At 40.1% G+C, this 23921-nt stretch overlaps 1 long non-coding RNA gene across 2 annotated transcripts in view; it reads left to right on the forward strand.

Moving 5' to 3' along the window:
• LOC136861748 (uncharacterized) overlaps positions 1 to 22001 on the forward strand; it is a 94157-nt gene extending 72156 nt beyond the window's left edge. For both annotated transcript variants that reach the window (XR_011017626.1, XR_010859050.2), the window contains exon 3: positions 21805 to 22001. This is a non-coding gene — a long non-coding RNA (uncharacterized lncRNA). The remainder of the gene's footprint in view (positions 1 to 21804) is intronic.
• The last annotated feature ends 1920 nt before the right edge of the window (positions 22002 to 23921 follow it).

Raw genomic sequence — 23921 nt, forward strand, 5'->3', positions numbered from 1 at the left:
AACTTTCGTGCACAGATCAAAGAAACTTGTTTCTTCTTCTTCTTCTTCCTCTTCCTTATTGTATATTTCTGAATGGAATCCTCAGCTCGTGTTCATGAAGAGTGGAAAAGTTAGAATTAGATCATACCAACACCAGAAATGCTCAAATATACATCAGTTCCTAATATGTTCCTCATTGTACAAGTAGATTTTAAAGAATTCTTTCATTTTTCTTTTCCGTTTCCACGTTAAGGAGATTTCGCATTAAACAAAAGTAAGAGCATTATATCACTGGAAGCTTCGCCGGGACCGAGAAAACATTCCGTAGTGGACAAGTTTCTGCTTTATTCAAGTTCCGCTTTGAGCACTTTTCACTGTACAATACATACAACATAGACATTGTACAGTATTTGTTTACAGCACCGCCGTATCAATCCTATATAGAGATTGAGACGGCGGTGGTTTACAGTAATTAGTCCCCAATGTTTTGGTTCAACAAATGGCTACCGCGCATGTGCACTAGCTTCAATTCAGGCACCACATTGGCGACCCTATATTAATAATCTGTGCTCGTTGGCTCAAATAGTACTGTCAGGTGAAAGTGCTGCAGTCAGTGAAATGGCGAGCAAACATTAACAAGAAAAGATTTTATCAACCCTGCTAGTGGAGTACAGTCTTAATCACGAGTTTAATGCTGATGAGACTGATTTCTCCTAAAAATGCTTTCCTCGGAAGCCACAGGCGTTTAAAGGGGAAAAGTTTTTCAGCGAAAAAACAAGTAAAGAAAGAATTACAGTGATGCTGGGAGCTAATGTGACGAGAACCAAAAAAATTAAAACTTTTAAAGGTCGAAAAATCGGTGAATCCACGTTGATTTTCGGGTATGAAGTCATTACTGTCAGGTACGAAAGCAACAAAAAGTTATTGATAACACGCTCTATTTACTAATCTTGGCTGAATGGTGTGGACAGTAACTTTCAACAGCAAGGGAGGAAATTCCTCCTTTTAAGATAACTGCTTTGTTAACCCCAAGGTGTTCACTCAGGTATTGAAGACTGTGCGCAAAGTCTTCTTGCCACCAAACATTCAAATTACAGAAAACGGACCAAAGGTGATCAAACATTTCAAGCATTGCTATATGAATACGGCTATTCGGGAATCCCAAGAAGAACTGAATCCGAGGAGTCATTACCGAACATCAATCTGCTAGAGTCAACAACAATGCTGATAATCGTAGGCTGATGTGAAGCAGGAAGCAATCTTAAACTGCTTCCCCAAACCACGATTTTCGATACTGTTGATGTTTGTTGTTTAAAGGGGCCTAACAACTAGGTCATCGGGCTCTAATGGTACAAGGTGCAATGAGGTGACATGATGTTTAAAACTTCAAAATATATCCACTGACTAGAAACTAAGACGAATGATGATGAAGAAAATGACCATGAATGCAAAACAATCAGTGGATCCAATTCAGAATTACTTATTTTCGCAGATGATACTTGTTGTCCAAAGAAGTCCAAAACCCAGGTCACTGGGCCCTCATAATAATAATCACTGGTAAAGCAGAACCATGATGTTCCAACTATAATTGTACTAATCACATGTAACGTAGACTCATGGATTTTATTAGCATGATGGCATAATCGCAGGTAAGCTAGACCCATGGTATGTCACATACAATGGGACCGCTCAAGGTAACACAAACTCATGGTGTTTGGACACTACCCACAAGTAACTCAGACCCATGGTGTTCCTCACACAGTGGAATTAATCACGGGTGCCGGTATTCCCGTGGTGTTCCTCACATAGTGGAACTAATCTTAGGCCACGTATACTCATAGTCGCTCACATAGTGGTACACGCACGCACATTAATGGTGTCCCGACATAAACAATCAACACTGCCCCACTCCAGTACTGAAAAGGAGGGGAGAAAGTAAAGGAATAGTGTTGAAGGCCACTCCAATACTGAAAAGGAGGGGAGAGAGTAAAGGAATAGTGTTGAAGGCCACTCCAATACTGAAAAGGAGGGGAAGGGAGTGAACAGGTAGTGCTGAATAAACAGTGTGTGTATTCCGGCGTTATACTGTAAAATTGTAATAAGATGGCTCCTATCCTATCACAGGTGAATCGAGGCCGTATTATTGGCATGTGGGAGGCTCACATGGTCCCCCAAGCAATAGCACAAGCAATACCATGCAGTCTTAAGACAGTTTGGAGATGGATAGAAATATGGCAAGAACGAGGTGAAGAAGGATTGGTAGACCCGATATAACGCAGCTACAAAATATTCCTAACTAGTATAAAATACTTTTCGGTTAAAAACCTCCTTTACCTCTTAATACTGTAATTAACAGAGTAGACTACTTTTTAATTCTTTTATACCGAGTTCGATAGCTGCAGTCACTTAAGTGCGGCCAGTATCCAGTAATCGGGAAATAGTGGGTTCGAGCCCCACTGTCGGCAGCCCTGAAGATGGTTTTCCGTGGTTTCCCATTTTCACACCAGGCAAATGCCGGGGCTGTACCTTAATTAAGGCCACGGCCGCTTCCTTCCAATTCCTAGTCCTTTCCTCTCCTATAGTCGCCGTAAGACATATCTGTGTCGGTGCGACGTAAAGCAAATAGCAAAAAAATAAAAAAAAAATAAAAAAATAATAATTATGTTAAAATGCTATTTGTTTGGGGCGTCGACCTATACAGTTCTCTTGCCCCTACTTGCACAATATATGAACCTGCATGTAATTGGAATTGCGGAAGTGTTGAGTGTTGAATGTGAGAAACGTTAAGGACGACACGAACACGCAGTCCCCAGGCCAGGGATATAATCATTTATAATTAAAAACCCCTGACCCGGCCGGGAATCGAACCAGGGCGGCCGGACGCCTTGCCCCGTACAGCGCGGGGCCGGACGAGTAGGTAACCCAATGCTGTACTTCAATACATCCGCCACTGTGCCCATTTCGATCACAACGAAGTCTTGTAGCGGGCTGTCTGCATGCAGCAATGCGTTAAGCGAGAAAGTGAGTCATTGTGCCTTCGACACTACCTCTTCACTCCCTTCCCCCAAGTTTTGTACTGGATTGGTCTTCAACACTACCCCTTCACTCTCTCCCCTTCTTTTCAGTACTGGGTGGGGCAGTGTTGATTGTTTATGTCGGGACACCATTAATGTACGTGCGTGTACTAATCATAGGCAATGTGGACGCATGGTGTGTCACACATTATATCAACACCCACTGGCAACATTAAACCATGGTGTTCCTCACACAATTGTACTACTCTCAGGCAACGCAGACCCATTGTTTTTTTCACATAGTGGTACTAAGCATGGGCGACAGCCAAATCCGTGGTGTTCACATAATGGTACTATCACGGGCAACGTAGAAGCATGGTGCTTCTCATAAAGTGTTACTACCACTGATCTCTATACATGGATCGCTGATGGCAGGTCTCCGCTGCAGGAGGAAGTACGCTAAGTTGAGCGCGCGATTCGCCATGTTGGCGTACCCAACATGGGGAAGCAATGATAATATAGTCAATTTGAAGTCGCAATTAATGGCGCATTGGAATAATTAAAAATATAGAGACATGTTCACTCAAAGCATAAGGACATTGGGATCTCTGACACGTCATTCCGAGGTCAGTAAATCTCCGGGATAGCAATAAACATGAGTGTATAATAACGGCCGACAAATATTAACTTCGGTGCTGAATACATGCAATTAGCGATCGGTAACACAATACGAGTGAAAACCAGTTTCTGGAAACATTGCTGTAAATTGTATACGTGTATGTCACGAAATTATGCATTCTTAAAATGATGTACCTATAAACGTAGCTCACTATACAGGCCTAGATTCGACATATCGTAATCGGTGCTTGATAATGAATTTCTGTTTCCTGTTTCCATGAAATAACGCGCATATTATCAAATTAAAATATCATTGAAGCAAATGTACACATTTATAAAACCAGCAAATATTCAAAACTTGTCAATATATCACATTACCTGCAGCTTAATTTACCATTACAGACCTCTTTAATTAAATTCAGCTAGCAAAGCGATATTGATAGTCATCATCAGAAATATGTAACACCAGTTAAATGAGTCCCAAATACCACGAATAGTATAATGGGATAGCCCCAAACACCCACCACACTTTCCCTTCTCCCACCACTCCAGTGTCTGAAACCCATAATTATTACTGATGTAAATAAGGTCTAGAATTCCTCCAGACTTCATTTTCTAAGATTGTTATAAGGTCACGTCACTTATTTCATCGAAAACGTCAGTTTAATTATGAGAAATTTAAAAAAAGTAAATCTTTACTTGCAGTTAATGTTCAGTAAACTTGAAAACAGTTGGCTGTACATTACATCTAAGGTGTACAGTTTGTCCATTTCTATCAAAACAGTCTTCCTCTAAGTGATCCGAGCAGAGAACAGCTGTTTTAGAAGGCTCCCAATTCTCCCGCCTGATACTCCTAATCCATGATCTTAGAAGTTCGGGTCTCGAGAAAGGAAACCTACAAAAATGTATTGCCATTTTGCTCCCGGAATATGCGAAAAAAGATACAATAAACCTAAAACTCAAAACACTACCCTAGGAAGATTATTATGTAAAGTATAAAACTCCCCAATGAAATGATTTCTCCTTCTGCTGATCGGTTCTGTTTGTACATCCATAAGCTGAACACTGCGGTATGTTAATACCCCGTAGAATGTTTCTTCATTCATATTTCAGATAAACACGTACATATTTAAATTGAATCTTGTAATCCACAAGTATACTACAAGGCAACGAACCTAAATTCGTAAAATACACTACTATTTACTTTGCAATAACACAGCACAGAAGACTCGTGGAACTACAATCAAGAGACCTGGCGTCACTGAACTAAGCATAAACAAAGCAAGCGCGCTCCTCGTGGTCTACTGCACCGTGCGCTCGCTGCCATCTTACTACGCCAGTCATCTTCTATTCGGCTTACTGCTACCCAAGCTACCAGCCATCCAGGTATAGAGATCAGTGGTTACTACCAATTAGCTTAATATGATAATAGTGGAAACTCCTGCGAGAAACTGGTGACACTGCTCTGCGTGGCATCTAGCGGTTCGAGGAGATAAATACACCTCCTACTGCAGTGAGCTGTGTATTTTAGAAGTTAGAAGTGACACATGATTTTAATTCAGATAGTTTTGTGCTTTTTATGCATCACTATTTTGTAAATAGCAGGAAAAAGAGTTATTTGTGCAATGTACGGGTGTTTTATTTACAAAAGATAAAGTGATCACAAGTAATTTGACAGATTATAAAAACACATTGCTGTGAGTATACCGGTTAATGTTTATGTGCCCGTATTTTTTCTATTTATGTAAACGTGATTTCTTTAAAACATTGTTGTGATTAAACGTACGCATTTATTCGATGTACAGGTGTACTCAGTGATTGTGAACAGCATAAGGGCTGATTTAGGTTAAATTCCCCCAAAGAACTAGAACATTTACCTAAATAAAGGCTATGTAGTGCACTCGGACCACTTCACAGAAAATGATTTTAGAAACAAAATTCTCCTAAGCCAAAGTTATAAATAGATAGTTTCCTGTCGCATTTCTGCACTGAAGCTATAGTTGTCAAAATCACACAATGGTTATGCTTCCCATTATTTTCTAACAAGGAGGGTCACACAGAACTGTACTGAAAACATTTTTTCGATCATGAGAGAAAAACGAGGTAACAATGTAACACAATTTCTCAGTGCCATAAGAGGATTGCTCTGTGCTTCTGATGTTGAAAATCTTCTATTGACTAAAAATAATGTGATGAAGGATATATCACTAATAGCACTAAACAATGTGAGTTAAGTGATCAGGTAACTGATTATGACTATGATGCAATAGGCTACAGGAAAATGCAGACCTTTATGTCATGGGCTGAGCATGTAGCAAGTTTCCCCATGCTAAGTGCAGGGATGTATTGTCGTCTTATAATGATTATAACATGGGAAATTTGCACATAAAAATGAAGATGTGTGATCATTCTAAAATTATATTTATAAATATGTGACGAGGGCATTTTTCTGCCGAAATATGAGTTATATTTGGAAGTAGTTTTTGTCACTTTTTGCAGGAAAGCACACATGGAATTAGAAGCAAATTAACTGACAGTTTTGAAACAATAAATGAATGAATATAGTGAAGGTATATGTAACACCTGTATAAAATTACTGATTGACAAGTATTTCGAAGTCCTTACTAAGGCATGTGTGAAGAGAACCAATGTTTCAAGAGATAAAAATCTTACCAGTAAAAATATCAAACTGAAAAAAGATATTGCATCTGTGATTTGCTCTTGGAAATGTTATCAGACTGCAGTCATAACACGACTATCGATAGGATAAAAAGAATAAAATCGTTCTGTTGAAGTATAAGGGTAGGAAACTCCAGGACGAGGAAATTAGACAGAAGTACATGGATATGATTAGTGAGAAGTTCCGAACAGTGGACAGTAAACAGGTTCAGGATAGAGAAAGATATGGGTGGCATACAGGGATGCTGTAGTAGAAACAACTGTGTGTAAAGATAGGAAAAAGCGAACATCTTAGTGGAATGATGAAGAGAGAGCAGCTTGTAAAAGTAAAAGGAAGGTTTATCAGAAAAACACTCCAAGCAAGGGCTGATGCAAACAAGAATCGTACGTAGATGAAAGAAAGTGAAACAAATAGTTTTTGAATCCAAAAAGAAGTCGTGGGTAGATTTTGGTAATAACGTGGAAAGGCTAGGTCAAGCAGCAGGGAAACCTTTCTGGACAGTAATAAAGAATCTTAGGAAGGGATTGTAAAAGGAGATGAATGTTTTAGGTAATTCAGGCGAACTCATAATAGATACCAGGGAATCACTGGACAGGTGGAGGGAATATTTTGAAAATATTCTCACCGTAAAAGGAAATCGTCCTGGTGGTGTCGTAAAAACCAAGCTCATGAGGAGGATGAACATGATGTTGGTGAAATTACGTTTGAGGAAGTAGAAACGAATAGATAAAATTAGACCTGAAAATATGAAATGTAATGGGAAGGCAGAGATGAAATGGCTTCACAGAGTAATAAGATTAGCATGGAGTGTTGGTAAGGTACATTCAGATTGGACAAAAACAGTAATTGAGCCTATCTATAAGCAAGGGAACAGGAAGGATTACAACAACTATCGATGTATCTCGTTGATTAGTATACAAGGCAAAGTATTCACTGGCATCTTGGAAGGGAGGGTGCGATCACTGGTTGAGAGGAAGTTGGATGAAAACCAGTGTGGTTTCAGACCACAGAGGAGCTGTCAAGATCAGATTTTCAGTACGCGCCAGGTAAATGAAAAATACTATGAGAGGAATTGACAGGTGTGTTTATGTTTAGTATATTTAGAGAAAGCATATGACAGGGTACCGAGGGAAAAGATGTTCATCATTCTGAGAGACTATGGGATTAAGGGTAGATTATTAAAATCAATTATGGCATTTATGTTAACAATTTGGCTGCAATGAGAATTGACAGTAGAATGGGTTCTTGTTTCAGGGTACTTACAGGGGTTAGACAAGGCTGTAATATTTACCCTTGCTGTTCGTAGTTTTCATGGATCATCTGCTGAAAGGTATAAATTAGCAGGGAGGGATTCAGTTGGGTGCAAACGTAGTAAGCACTCTGGCCTATGCTGCCGACTTGGTCTTAATGGCATATTGTGCCGAAAGCTTGCAGTCACTTTTGTCACTTTTTGCTGGAAAGCACACATGAGATTAGAAGCTAATTCACTGAAACTAACTTGAAAATAGGTGCAATGAGTATTGTATGAAGATTACACTTTCGAAAGCTAAACTGATGTCAGTAGGTAAGAAATGCAGTTTGGTAATACAAACCTGGAGCAGGAAGATAATTTCAAGTATTTAGGATCTGTGTTCTCCCACGATGGTAATATAGAAACTGAGACTGAATCAAGGTGCAATAAAGCTAATGCAGACAGTTCGCAGTTGCGATCAACAATATTGGGTAAGAAGGAAGTCAGCTCCCGGACGTAATTCTCTTTACATCACTCTGTTTTCAGACCAACCTTGCTTTACGAGACTGAAAGCTGGATGGACTCAGGATATCTTATTCAAACATTAGAAGTAACAGACATGAAAGTAGCAAGAATGACTGCTGGTACAATCAGGTGGAAACAATGGCAGAAGGGTACTCGAAATGAATAGATAAAGGCCAGGTAAGGAATGATCTCGATGGATGAAGCTGTACGCATGAATCGGCTTCAGTGGTGGGGTCATATCAAGCGAATAGAGGAGTTATACTACGTCAGAAAATAATGAACTCTATTACGAAACGTAAGAGAAGCGGATTGAGACCGAGATTATTAGGCTCACTTTCTGAAGATCTAAAGATGAAAGGTATGAAACTAAACGAGGCCACAGCACTAGTGCAAATAGAGGATTGTTACGACCTTTAGTAAATTCACAGAGGCTAGCATACTGAACGCTGAAAGGCATAACTGTCTGTAAAGATATATGTATGTATGTATGTTAAATATTAAATATTATATTGAACCCCTTAAGGTCCTTCGACGGATACGTACCTTACTTACCTATCAACAAATCTGCATGAGATCTACGTCTCGGGTCTTTTATGAGTTCTTCACCACTTGCTTAGGTAAGGGGCGGGTTTCAGTAATTTTAAACTCAAGTTAAAAGAAATTGATATTTTATTCATAATTGAGATGAAATCCGACATCTTGTGACCTTTCACAACCTCTAGTCAACGAACTAAGTTCTATCCGTTAAAAAAAAGATGATGAGGGACGCTGGATTTGGAGATCTTAACTCAATTGCCTGAGGGACATCCTTATAGGAACCACCGTCTTAATTTTAAAATGAAATAAAGAAAGTCTGGAGATCCCTAAGATCGGTCTAAATGTGAGACTGCATGTACCATCATAATGATTCGTGATGATCCAGCCTCGTAACACGAGCTCTGGACTATTGGTATAATTAAGGCAGTCCAATCGATATGTGCCACACAGTGGTTGTACGGCATGGTCCCTTAATTGAATCGATGTGACCTGCGACTATGTCATGGTTCGACATCAAACTTTGTGTTTTAAGTTGAAGTCATTGTGGGTGATGACTGCAATAAAATGACGCTATAATGGCAGATGCCCCTAATTTAAGTCACTGAAGTTGATGACCCCATTACCATCCAAACTTCTAAGACAGAACACAATTAAGTTACAGTAGTTGATGACCAAGATTTCCACATTAATAAATCCCCAGCACGCCTGATGCTCAACAAATCAAAATCAAAATAACAAAAACAACAAGCGCTCACACAAAACTTGTGGCAGCAAAGTCACTTGTCATCGGACATGTCCCCTTAATCGTTACGTTAATAAGTTGAAATATCCCTGCAGATAAAACTAAGATTTCCAGATAACATTTTCACGTTAGTCACTTGGTTTTAAGCTAATTCTCAAAATACGGTTCCACTGAACTTAATAAATTAATAAATGAAGTAATCTCATAATCCTAACTAAAAACAAACTTATCTATCCCGGACGAAGTGGTTTCTTTATACTCCCTGATTGTTTTAATTAAATTTTGGTTATCACTTGGACATGTTTACCAGAAGCATTCCTTTGAAGAAAGTATTTAATCTGCTATTTGTTTATGCTCATTGTTTTCTTGCTCCACAGCTGGAAAGCGGAAGACATTGTAACAACTACCGGTACCATTAATTTATTTCATGATGTCACTCAACAAATTTATATTATAACGCTAAAATTATTAAGAAACTAGCTTGGATAATCCTAACCTTAAATCCTAGAATCTGCATAAATTTATACACAACGCAAAATAAAACAACCCATGTCAAATCGCTTAAAACGCCTACGGTTATGCCTTGGACTAATTCCGGCATCTCCTTCGATATGACCTCAGGCCGATGAGATTCAAGTGACGTAATGCACCTCACCCAAATCTAGGGTGGATGGATTACTGCACCCCATGTGCTCCACAAGCATGACCTCATATCACATGAACTTACATTTTTGCCTTGGAAACCAACAACAACGCAATCATCCATCACGAACTCTATGGATTGACAAGCTATCGTGACATTCAAATAAAATATTCGCAAAACTTTGGACAATCCTCAACAACACGAAGCCACATCACTACGGATTCTCAAATGTTGACACCCTTGAAAATTGTTATTCACAACATAACATCGTGTCATTTCCGTCGCCCCGATAATGAATTTCAAGTCTCTACTAAACGATTCTTATAAAATAATGAAATCTAATTCCAAACATTTATTATAAACGACAAAATCTCAGTTACAATTTATTTCTGACAATGAACTGGCTCGACCGCCGACAAACAGGTGGCTTTCTACCTGTAACAAGACTCCTCGCTATCTCTCAAAAATATACACACATTATCTTGACCTGTATCAAATGAAAACCTCGCCTGAAATACAAGTCCTGACCAACACAGAATATGCGAAGAGATTTAATTTAAAACGTTACTTGAAATATTCTTATCCATCACGGTCCTACGGTTTCACGAGGAATCCTAACTACGGAACGACCCTATTCCCATATCATTAAATTACACAAAATAAATCCTCGGGTTCCTTACAATGAAAATCCCGGCATAAAGTCTCTTCAAAATTAGAGGATCTTCCTATCTACGCAAGACTTGAACCACTTACTACCACAAATTCTCTACATGACAATATTATGGAGTATCTCTCTTGCGTGATAAACTGTGTTGTTACATAAAACAATCTGTGGCAAACTAACCATCTCCCCTCGCATATCTGAATTTGACAACACAATATTTCCAAAACCGGAACTCACAACTTGACTTACAAAAATGTTACCGTTATTTTCCTCTCATCAATTCTACAAAGATTTTAACAGACCTTCGGGATAGCATTTGCCTTCCACAAAGCACACACCGGTCTCGGCTCGTGCCTTCCCTTGACAAATTTACAGCGCCGAACACATGACGGTGTACCTTCCTCAACAGCTGTCATCCGATCATTATCGCGCACTCGCTCTAAATGGTAATCCACGAATTACACTTACAAGAATTTCATCTTTACATTGAACGGAATTTCGTGATAACTTAATATCCTAACTTTGGCAAGCAACAACTGTAGGAAATAAACGTACGGAAGTGATACTTTGCTCTAGACATATTCGTTTTACAGCCATCAAATCTGCTACTGTACAACATTTCACACGCTAGTTTCGCGGCTTTGCCGATTATCCAAGAAACATAAAATGACCTTTCGTCGTATTTCCCTGACATTTTCACGAAATAAAAAGTGACCAAAATGCGTCACAGATACACAAATAAAATGGTGACATAATGTAACTAAATGCACTTATAAAAAGGTAGTCTACATGCCTGGAAGTCATATGTGGTCTTACATCATAACAGGCCCACCAGCCTCTCAATTTTAATCTAGCAATCTCGAAAAATAGTGGCTTTACAAACATTGTCTTCCTTTCCCTTATTTTTGGTATCATTCACTGAAAATTATGACATAAAAACGCCCTTCACACGTTCTGTCCCTCGCGAACCGAACACGTTCTTCCAATCACCGATTCACACATGCAATAATGTAAAACAATGATATTTCCTCATTCAACTGTAGGACTTCGGCATTATAATGACCGTCTGTTGCTTGGATGTGAATATATATGATGGTTCCGCATTTCGGAATACCGTTAATTTGACTGCTAATCTATCTCCACTTGGAGATGACGTTATGCAGCCACCTTTGGCCAAAACTGCCTTCTCTTCTGGGGACTTGGTCTCCCCAACAAGTTTGGTATGAATGACGTGCGGTCGCTTCAAATTCACTGGAAACAATGCGAAAATTGCAAATGGCGCGGCGTGCTTTTATAAAAATTTCTCCCACTACTGTACCATCCGCATTTACCGCCAAAAGTTTACGGACACTTTTCACGTCACAGAAAATGTAATTATGGCTGATTATGACATAACATATAGTTGCTTAGTTTAGTAGTGGTGTTGCTGATAAGCATTAAGGGTTTCTCTGAACAAATTTGAGTCGTTAAATTAACTCATAAGCTAGGCACTATATTTTGGACGATTTAACAGAGTTTAAACAACAGGCACATCTTTCGATAATTTTCCTTCTTGAGCTATTTAGCTGTCTAAAGTCTTTACCTCTAACAGCAAAATTGTTTCACTTACGATTTACTGACGTTTACGATGGCAGTTTCGTCGCCATTCTTCGTAAAATGTGCTTTTAACAAAAAATATTTCCGCCAAATTATTTCGTATCCCTGCACATTCTACAGGTGTGGGTGACGTAATTTCTGTAGCGTGAGAAAGAGAATCACCCCACTTGTCCTCCAGGTGCCGTTTCTGGTCAGAGATAAAAATGCAGCTATGGCTCATCGTGACTTGTAATTTATATGGGGCTTCATGTAATGAATTTAGGACTCTGGCTCACTATGACTCAAAGGTCATGAATTCAATATATCTATATATATAAAAATGAATGTTTGTATGTTTGTATGTAAATGACACATCTCCTCCTAAGCCACAGGAGCAATTTCAATCAAATTTTGAACACTTATTATTTGCTATCCGGAGACGAGCACTGTGGGGGTAAGCCACCTCTAGCCCCCCTTAGGAGTGGGGGGTTAGAGGGGTCATGTAAAAAAATAATCGAAAATGGTGTCGAATCCATAGTTTTTGGGGTCGCTGAGGTGAATAGTGACACTCCCGATTTTTTAAAAGTCAAAATTCTGCTCTCATTTGGATGGGGGGTGAGGGGGGACTGATGATGAATGTATGTGTGTAAATGACACATGTCCTCCTAAACCACTTGAGCAATTTCAATCAAATTTTGAACACATATTATTTGCTATCTGGAGACGAGCACTGTGGGGGTAAGCCACCACTAACCCCCTTAGGGGTGGGGTGTTAGTGGGGTCAGGTAAAAACATAATAGAAAATAGTGTCGAATCCATAGTTTTTGGGGTCGCTGAGGTGAATAGTGACACTCCCGATTTTTGGAAAGTCAAAATTCTGCTCCCATTTGGGTGGGGGGCGAGGGGAGACTGATGATAAATGTATGTGTGTAAATGACACATCTCCTCCTAAACCACTGGAGCAATTTCTATCAAATTTTGAACACATATTATTAGCTATCTGGAGACGAGCACTGTGGGGGTAAGCCACCACAACCCCCCTTAGGGGTGGGGGTTAGGGGGTTCAGGTAAAAATATAATCTAAAATACTGTCGAATCCATAGTTTTTGGGGTCGCTGAGGTGAATAGTGACACTCCCGATTTTTTAAAAGTCAAATTTCTGCTCCCATTTGGGTGGGTGGCGAGGGGGGACTGATATATAAAATTAAACGAAAATAGTGTCGAATACATACTAGTTTTCTGGGTTGTCGAGGTGAATTGTACACTCCGGATTTTTAGTATCAGGAGACAAACCACATGGGGTTAAGACACCCAAGAAAAGCTTAGGGGCGGAGGGGGCAAGGGGGTCAGATATAAAAATTAACGAAAATAGTGTCGAATCCATACTTTTCAGGGTCGCTGAGATGAATAGTGACACTCCGGGTTTTTTAAAGCCCGAGTTGAGCCCCCTTTTGGGTGGGGGTGAGGGGGAGTGATATATAAAAATAAACGAAAATGGTGTCGAATACATAGTTTCCGGGGTCGCCGAGGGGAATTGTACACTACGGATTTTTAGTATCAGGAGATAAACCACGTGGGGGTAAAACAGCACAGGAAACCTTAGGGGGGTGAGGGGGTCAGATACACAAATTAACGAAAATAGTGTCGAATCCATACTTTTCGGGGTCGCTGGGATGAATAGTGACCCTCTGGATTTTTTTAAAGTCCAAGTTCAGTCCCCTTTCGGGTGGAGGCAAGGGGGGAGTAATATATAAAATTAAACAAAAATAGTGCCGAATATATAGTTTTCGGGATCGCCGATGGGAATTGTACAGTCCGGATTTTTAGTATCAGGAGACAAACCACGTGGGGGTTAGACAGCCCAGGAAACCTTAGGGGCGGGGCGAGGGCGGTGAGATATTAAAATAATCGAAAGTAGTGTCGAATACATACTTTTCGGGCTCGCTGAAACGAATAGTGACACTCCGGAATTTTCAAATGTCCAAGTTCAGCCCCTTTCGGGGTGGGGGGCGATGGGGGAGTAATATATAAAAATAATAGAAAATAGTGTCGAATCCACAGTTTTCGGGGTCGTTGGGATGAATAATGACACCCCGGATTTTTAGTATCAGAAGACAAACCACGTGGGGGTAATACACCCCAAGAAACCTTAGGGGCAGGGGGGCAAAAGTGCTCAGATAGAAAAAATCATCAAAAGTAATGTTGAATCCATACTTTTCGTGGTCGCTGAGATGAATAGTCACACTCCGGAATTTTTTTAAGTCCAGGTGGTGGTGATTATTGTTTTAAGAGGAAGTACAACTAGGCAACCATCCTCTGTATAACACTAATCAGAGAGAAAAAATGGAAGGGGTCCGACACTTCGATAAATGAAGATATCGGCCAAAGGAAGACAAGGGCCACGAAGAGCGTGAAAATGAAAGACTCCCTAGCCCTCGCAAACCTAATAGCGTCGGGGTCAGAAAAGAACAAGAGTTGACCAAAGGAGGTCGGATAGGATAGATGAAAGTGAGGAGCCTGGCACAAGGAAGTGGAAGCAATGCCAGGACTCAGCTGAGGGCCCCGTGGTCGCCAACCCACGCTCCAAATTTCAGAGCCCCTGGGGCTTTTTAAGTCCAGGTTCTGCCCCCTTCGTGGTATGGGGCGATGGGAGAGTGATATATAAAAATAATCGAAAAGAGTGTCGAATCCATATTTGCCCTGGTCGCTGAGATGAATAGTGAGACTCCGGATATTTTATAAGTCTAAGTTTATCCCCCTTTGGGGTGGGGGCGAGGGGGGAGTGATATATAAAATGAATCGAAAATAGTGTCGAATACATAGTTTTCGGGGTCGCCGAGGTGAATGGTACGCTTCGCATTTTTAGTATCAGAAGACAAAAATACGTGGGGGTAGGACACCCCAGGAGCGCTTAGGGGCGGGGGGGGGCGAGGGGGTGAGACATATATATCATCGAAAGTAGTGTCGAATCAATACATTTCAGGCTCCCTGAAATGAATAGGAACACTCCGGAATTTTGTAATGTCCAAGCTCAGCCCTCTTCGTTGAGGGGGGGGAGGGGGATTGATATATAGAAATAATAGAGAATACTGTCGAATACGTAGGCTTCGGGTTCGCTGAGATGAATAGTGACACTCCGGAATTTTAGTATCAGGAAACAAACCACGTGGGGATAATACACCCCAAGAAACATTAGGGGTGGGGGCGAGTGGCTGAGATATACAAATCATCGAATGTAGTGTCGAATCCATATTTTTGGGGGTCGCTGAGATGAATAGTGACACTCCGGAATTTTTTAAAGTCCAATTTCAGCCCCCATCTTGGTGGGGAAGATGGGAGAATGATATATAAAATTAATCGAAAATAGTGTCGAATCCATAGTTGTCGGGGTTGCTGAGATGAATAGTGAGAATCCGGTTATTTTATAAGTCCAAGTTTATCCCCCTTTGGGATCGGTGGCGAGGGGGGATTGATATATAAAATTAATCGAAAATAGTGTCGAATACATAGTTTTCGATTTCGCCGAGGTGAATTGTACACTTCGAAATTTTAGTATCAGGAGACAAACCACGTGGGGGTAGGACATCCCAGGAACCCTTAGGCGCCGATGAGCGAGGGGGCTGAGATATAAAAATCATCGAAAGTAGTGTAGAATCCATACTTTTCGGGGTCACTGAGATGAATAATGGCACTCCGGAATTTTTTAAAGTTCAGCCCCCTTCGTGGTGGATGGCAATTGGAGAGTGATATATAAAAATAAATGAAAATAATGTTGAATCCATAGTTGTCGGGGTCGCTGAGATGAATGGTGAGACCCCGGATATTTTACAAGTCCAAGTTCATCCCCCTTTCTGGTGGGGTTGAGGGGGATTCAGATTTAAAAATAATCGAAAATAGTGTCGAAGCCATAGTTTTCGTGGTCGCTGAGATGAATAGTAACACTCCCGGTTTTTTAAAACTCAAAGTTTGACCCCCTTTAGGGGGGAGGGTAAAGAGATATAATAATAATAATCGAATATACTACCTAATCCATAGTTTTCCGGGTCGCTGAGATGAATAGTAACATTCCGGATTTTTAAAGTCCAGCTTCACACCCCTTTGGTATAGAGGGTGAAATAATAAATTGTCAAAAATGCCCCCCTTTGGCATAGAGGGTGAGAAAGGGTGAAAAAATAAAGTGTCAAATATGCCCAAGGTAATAGACGTGTGTATGTTTCAGTATGACTTTCAAGTATGACTTACTACCTGGAAAACACACTCTGGGAGTAAGACGCCCCTAGAACCACTTCGGAAGCGGGTGAAATATAAAATCCATATTAATAAATAGAAGTCAGTTTGGCGCGATCTATATAATATATATAAATTAAGGCATAAAAATGAAAACAGACGTGAATTAATGAGACCATTCTAGGCATTCTAGAAACTTAAAACTTGGTACCAGACAACCTGATGACTTCAGGATCCGTAGAAAAATCTAAAATTCTCAAAATTCTCTAAGAGGGACACGTTGGGTGTTTTCAAATCTGCATAAGAACACAGTCGGTGATATTTATCCTGAAGGATGACCTATACGTTTCATGGGCTTAAAAGTTTCCTGAAAGTCCTAATTTTTAACCCCCTCCCCAAATCAAGATGGCAGCACAATCTCCCAGACGAGTTAGAAAATAGAAATTTGGCAAAATTAAAGCTTTTTGCCTGTAATCGATGGAAGATTTACGAGATGTTTAAAAAATAATTTTTTACCCCCGAAAAAATATCGAAATATGGAGGCAATTTTAATGACGGTGCAGATTTTCCTTTCGAGGTATTTGGTGGCTAGACGGTAAGTCGTATCACAAAACGGATGGCACAATCTCCGTTCAATTTAGAGTGATCTACAACTTTGATCCCAAAACGTTCTGTTGTATCTCTATCCCTTATGTTAAATTTGGCTCTATTTCTGGATTTACCTAAATTTTGCACTTTGTACACGAAAATTGATGGTTTGATTCACTTATAAGAAAGATGGGATCATCAAATTCTACACGAATATTGGCCCATCCAGCCAAATTCTATGTTTGAAGCTGTCGCATAAGTATCTGAAAAGTAATTGACTGTGTGAAAACCTTACACAGATTTCACCCTATTCAACGGTTCTAAAATAATCTTGCCTTTAAATAGATGAGATACGAGGAAATACCATAGGGCCAGCTATTTAGATCGCTAAATGAGGCCAGAGTCGTCTTTTTATACAATCCGTTTTTCAATATGAATGCACCGTTTGGCAGCAGTTATTCTGTAAATGAAGGTGAACATGCATATACTTCCGTATGTCGATCTACATTTATTAATTTAAGTCGATTTTAGCGATCTAGAAAGGGGTGTGTCTTACATTGTAATTAATACTTTACAAATCAAAAGTGACTCTCAGCAGGAGGGCGTCTGCTGTTGCAATCAGTATTCCCCACATCGACCTTAACTAGCAATAGGAATGGGGTAGTACTCCAGCGCCTGTGTACCATTGTAATGTATAATTCCCTTCTTAATTTGACTAGCAGAAGGCAAGGGAGCGTGCATTTTTTTAAACTCTTTTACCTGATTCTCTTTATCATTACGTATAGGTGCACCCGATTATAAAAAAAAAATTACCCATCAAAATGTGACTGACGTTACGCATAGTGAATTGCGGCAGACAAGTGGACCTGTCGTTATCATCACAACTCTGCAACTCGCACTTTACATTGGAAACAACGTCTGCGAAACTCCCTATGCTTTTTCTCGGATAACGCCAAGAGACATGCAATTACATTTTTTATTCACTTCATGTACAGCAATTTACTTCGATTTGTATACATTGTAGAAGACCGTAGCGAAGCACGGGTACATTTGCTAGTTATTAAATATTTTTCACTCGTCTGGCAGTTATTTTCTACAGTATCACTTCTTCCAATTTCTCCCTGCTGTCTATTCTCTTCTTAGAATTATCAACAACATGTGGCGGAGGTGGTGCAGAGGTGATATAAACTTTCGAAGTGTTAACCAAGAAATATTAAGCAAATTGAATCAACTCAAATTAATGTCAAGTTACTTTCATAAGAAGAATCGTAACATCAATACATGCTCCACGATTCACGTCTCCATGGATAATCATCTCATAATCACAAATAAAAATAGAATAAATAGGTATTTCACTAAATATTTCTAGGACTAAAAATTAATAAAATCTAACCAAGATAATCACATGAACTTTTAGTTGTAACAAGGCGTAAGAGTTACACTTTTTTCAACTATCCTCTTTCTTTTAGATTGCATATGCTGATGTTAGAACATTTTACGATAAGTGGCCTTTCTTTCTTAAATTGAAATAATTGATGTCATTAGGAGCAATGGTAAGATGATATTGAAAAATACCGAGCATAGGAAAATAAAAATGAATATTAAGTCTTGACAATTACAGATGTACTGAGTAAGAATATTTGCCTTCATACGTTGAACGAATGTAGTTAAAATTACTGACCCCCGGTGATTAAATGCAGTAATATATTTAGTAGGTTTTAGAAAAAGGAACTATATGCTTCAGGCGTGTGTATAACACGACATCCTAGCTAAGCCTAGCAGCATGGCGGCTCAACAATGGCCAAGGTCAACCTTGAATTTGCTAGTAACGGCAGTGACGAAAGATAATGGACTCTCAATATAGTGCTAAAAGATGAAAATTCTAAATAACTCCCTTTACATCTTAAGGTGGACATAACTTAATGCGAATTTAAAATACTGCTACACACTCATTCATGCGCCCAGTTCCTCCTTTATGCAGGCCTGCAGAATACACTCGTAGCTTTCACTTACAGATATTCTGGGCGAATTCTAGATTATTAATCAGCTTCCTGCTTCTTCTAGAAGCTTCTTTAGCGTCAACTTCGCCCGCGCTCTTGTTTACGTCGCTGCCGCACCGGTATTGTCGTCACCCGTTGGCCCTGTACCTGCGTTATCACAATATATCTAAACTAGCTGATGTACCCGTGCTTCGCTACGGAATTTTATATTGTATACAGAATTGTAGCTTAGGTAGAGTACACGTTGTGAGAAATACTGTATTAAAATGCATAGCTCTTAACGTTACCCTGGAAACGCGACGGAGAAATCGCCAAACGTCTTTTCTCATATGAAGGCTTCGTTAGGGAATTTTCATTGTAATGGTAGGCCCGCTTGCCTACCATCAGTCACAATCAGGCTGGAGAATTGCATTATAATGGCAGACACTTAGCAATGATTTCTCATGAAATACTCGATCAAATTAAAACCACACATTTTCTCGCTTTTAACGAACAGTACTACGCTGCCGATCTAACATTCCAAAGTTCCAGAGTTGGAATGACCATGCCACAGACAGCCGTGATCCGTGAACATTCTTAGTCTTTTTTCGGAGCGGGGGCGGGGTTCGAATAGTGGAGAGTCAGAGGGCAAAAACTATGCCCTTTTACTAATCTGTTTCCTAGGAATACCCGATGAGTCGGAAAATCTCAATTCACTACACTGGCGGCGGAAAAATCTATCTGACTTGGAGGCAATTTTTTCCTCCAAGCCAGAGGAGAAACCCGCTCTTCACTGCTAATTTTGAATAAAATGAATGTAGAATTTATTAAAAGTGAAGAGGAAGAAGCTCTTCTTAGGAAGCGGCTCTCTTCAGGGTTGAATTTTGAGTTATTTAGTGAATTGTGGTGCTATAATTTGAAATGTGCCTGGTAATTCTAGACCAGGTCATACTACTACTACTACTACTACTACTACTACTACTACTAAGTGAGCCTTGGCCTTAAGAGTGCACACTGCTTATTCAAAACAGCGCGTCAGAATAGGGATCGAATAGCTGGAATACTATGATGAACCAGTGTGTTACATACCATCAGTATCAGAAAATGTATGAACCAGTGGAATGACATGTAAAGAAGAAAGATTTCTAACTCCCCAGCTATTTCCGGCCAATATTCATTCAGGCTGTTATACTCGGTACGCAGCAGTAATCCCATCTATCGGACTTGAGCGGCAGCATAAGAGACAAAGAACATCACCATAAACAATGGTCAATGTAATGTTATTGTTGATCAATGTTATGCGTTTTCGATATTGTAGGCCTTCACATTTAGTTTTCTTCTGATTCTGAAATACCACTTTTATCATAGTCGGTACGGTAAAATTGAATAAAATATAAATGATCGGAAATTGTATTCTCTATAACTTTTGTTATGTAGTACTTTTTGATAGGACCAATAACATAGGTATTTGAAATTACATTTTAGGCGCCTTCCCCTAAACTACAATTACATGCAGGGCGAATACAATTGTTTATAGCTTAGACTGTAGTTTCTTATTCCCCGACTCGATATACGGACTTTCATCAAATTCTTTTTACCCATTTTCTCGTGGCTCGGCGTTGATACGGACTTGGCAACAAAAATACAAATTCATAAATAGCTGTGTTATTAAAGCCGGTACGATAACAATGTATGACATAAATGATCGGAAATTTTAATTCTATATAAGTTTGATTATGTAGTATATCGATAGGACCACTAATAGTATAAATATTTGAGAATTCAATTCTAGGCCTTCCCCTAAACTACCATTTCACTCAGCGTGAGTAAAATGATTTATAGCCTAGATTGTAGAGGCTCATTCCCCGACTTCACATACCGATATTTATTAAATTCTCTTCAGCCGCTTTCTCGTGATGCGTGTACAGACAGACAGACAGACAGACAGACAGACAGACAGACAGACAGACAGACAGACAGACAGACAGACAGAATTACGGAAAATTAAAAAGTTAATTTCCTTGTTACTATGGACTTGACCGATACAGAAATGCCATTCTTTTAAAATTCTGTGCAAGGTACAGACAAAACTCTTATTTTATATATACAGATATCCGAAAGTCCGCCTCTGTGGTGTAGTGGTTAGTGTGATTAGCTGCCATCCCCGGAGGCCCGGGTTCGATTCCTGGCTCTGCCACGAAATTTGAAAAGTGGTACGAGGTCTGGAACGGGGTCCACTCAGCCTCGGGAGGTCAACTGAGTAGAGGTGGGTCCGATTCCCACCTCAGCCATTCTGGAAGTGGTTTTCCGTGGTTTACCACTTCTCCTCCAGGCAAATTCTGGGATGGTATCTAACTTAAGGCCATAGCCGCTTCCTCCCCTCTTCCTTGCCTATCCTTTCCAATGTTCCCATCCCCCACCAAGGCCCCTGTTCCGCATAGCTGGTGAAGCCGCCTGGGCGAGGTATTGGTCATTTTCCCAGTTGTATCCCCCGACCCAACGTCTCACCTCCAGGACACTGCCCTTGTGGCGGTAGAGGTGGGATCCCTCTCTGAGTCCGAGGGAAAAACCAACCCTGGAGGGTAAGCAGGTTAAGAAAGAAAGAAAGACTATATCCGAAAACTATAAATGTAGTTAGTGGGACGTAAAACCGGTAAAACACTATATTTGAATTCCTGTCATTCCTCCTGGACATAATAGCTTAATGTTGGCCTGCGAATTCCCAAAATGATAACATGCATTACCAATTTATATCTAAACACATTTAATGTATAAAGAACGCATGCTCGTTGTATGTTTCAGATCTGAAACGCCGCAATGTTCCCGTCTGCACGCCTCTTATTTCACAGGGAAGGCGATGTATTCCCTACAAAAAGGCTATCAACACCACTATGAGCTTCGGTGACAGTGATGGCATTGTTATGCTCACCAACGTTTTTGCAAATGACTGCAAATGTTTAACGCATTTAGTATGTGATGTAGTAACACGAACTTGTCGGTTGCCGTGATCTCAATTTAAAACATTGTACTGTAACTGAAAACTTATGAATAAATATTAATTTATTATAAACATTTCCGTTATTTTACTTACAGTAGTTGCTTGTGTCAGGGACTATAAATTCCGCGGTAACACACGTAGAAGATTGATTGATTGATTGATTGATTGATTGATTGATTGATTGATTGATTGATTGATTGATTGATTGATTGATTGATTGATTGATTGATTGATTGATTGATTGATTGATTGATTGATTTTCTCTTTCTCTATTTGTTGTGTTTCTGACAAGTAAAAATCTAATTATGTCCGCCTCTGTGGTGTAGTGGTTAGCGTGATTAGCTGCCACCCCCGGAGATCCGGGTTCGATTCCCGGCTCTGCCACGAAAATTTGAAAAGTGATACGAGGGCTGGAACGGGGTCCACTCAGCCTCGGGAGGTCAACTGAGTAGAGGTGGGTTCGATTCCCACCTCAGCCATCCTCGAAGTGGTTTTCCGTAGTTTCCCACTTCTCCTCCAGGCGAATGTCGGGATGGTACCTAACTTAAGGCCACGGCCGCTTCCTTCCCCTCTTCCTTGTCTATCCCTTCCAATCTTCCCATCCCTCCACAAGGCCCCTGTTCAACATAGCAGGTGAGGCCGCCTGGGCGAGGTACTGGTCATTCTCCCCAGTTGTATCCCCCGACCAAGAGTCTGAAGCTCCAGGACACTGTCCTTGAGGCGGTAGAGGTGGGATCCCTCGCCGAGTCCGAGGGAAAAGCCGAACCTGGAGGGTAAACAGATGATGATGATGAAAAATCTAATTATTCGAAGTTTATGCATGTGGTGTATATAATGTTAAATAATGAAATGCTGTGACGCTTAAGCTACATATTACATTTACTACACTTACAATACAAATGTGGATGATGGACGTTAGTGACAGTGCTATTAAATAAGTTTAATACAAAGTAGTTTATTCTCCAACACACCAGTAGAAGACTATACATTCGAAGAAGACATAATATTCAGGTTCGTACGCCACTTTTTCAGACAAAATAGTTTCATCACCAACATATTTGAAGATTAAATTCTGCTTAAGAGGGGAAAAAGGGAGACCACTTAAAAAGATTATGAAATATATGCTGGAGCCACTAGACGTCACAATTGTCAAGAAATGAAGAGAACAGCAGAAAAAAGGGAAGAATGGTTGCAAAGAGAAATGATGATAGAAAATGAGATGATGATGATGATGCAACTAGTGTGAATGACATTTCGTTAGGTTTGCCACTATTCTAAAACAAAAGTATGTATACTTGGAATATTTCATAGAGATTGCTGCAGCTACTATACCTCAATAGGGGCTGCCTGGCCGAGGCGAAAAAGGCGTGCTCGGTTCGCCCGGAAGGACGTGAAATAATACAGAATCCCTGATAGTGATCCGATATAAGTTACAATAAATACGCAGAAAGAGACAAAAATGGTCGGTCAGTCACTTGCTTTCTTGGCTGCTAGTGTCGCGCCAGCTGTCAAATGCTTCGATCTGATGCTCTAAGGTCAAATTTTTTATTATTATTTTGTTCGGAGCGAATAGATGGAGAGTCCCAGGGCGAAAATGTGCCCTTTTACTCATCCGTTTCCAAGGGATACCCGATGAGTCGGAAAATCTCTGTTCTACTGCACGGGCGGGGGACAAAACAATCTGTCCACGAGTTTACCTTTATGAAAGTTATAGTGACCTTCAGTCAGAGCTGAAACCCCCTCTTATGTTTTGGAAAGCATATATTATTATTGTTATTTATTAATGGCGGGGGGCCAAGCTTCTTAACAAACGGCCCCTTTTAGGGTTTAATTTGGATTTCATTTAATGAGATGATGGTGCAATTTGGAAAAGGCCGAAAGATTAATTAAACCAGGTCATAAGTGAGCCAAGGGCCTCGAT

This window comes from Anabrus simplex, chromosome 1, assembly GCF_040414725.1.
Source record: "Anabrus simplex isolate iqAnaSimp1 chromosome 1, ASM4041472v1, whole genome shotgun sequence".
NCBI lineage: Eukaryota > Metazoa > Arthropoda > Insecta > Orthoptera > Tettigoniidae > Anabrus > Anabrus simplex.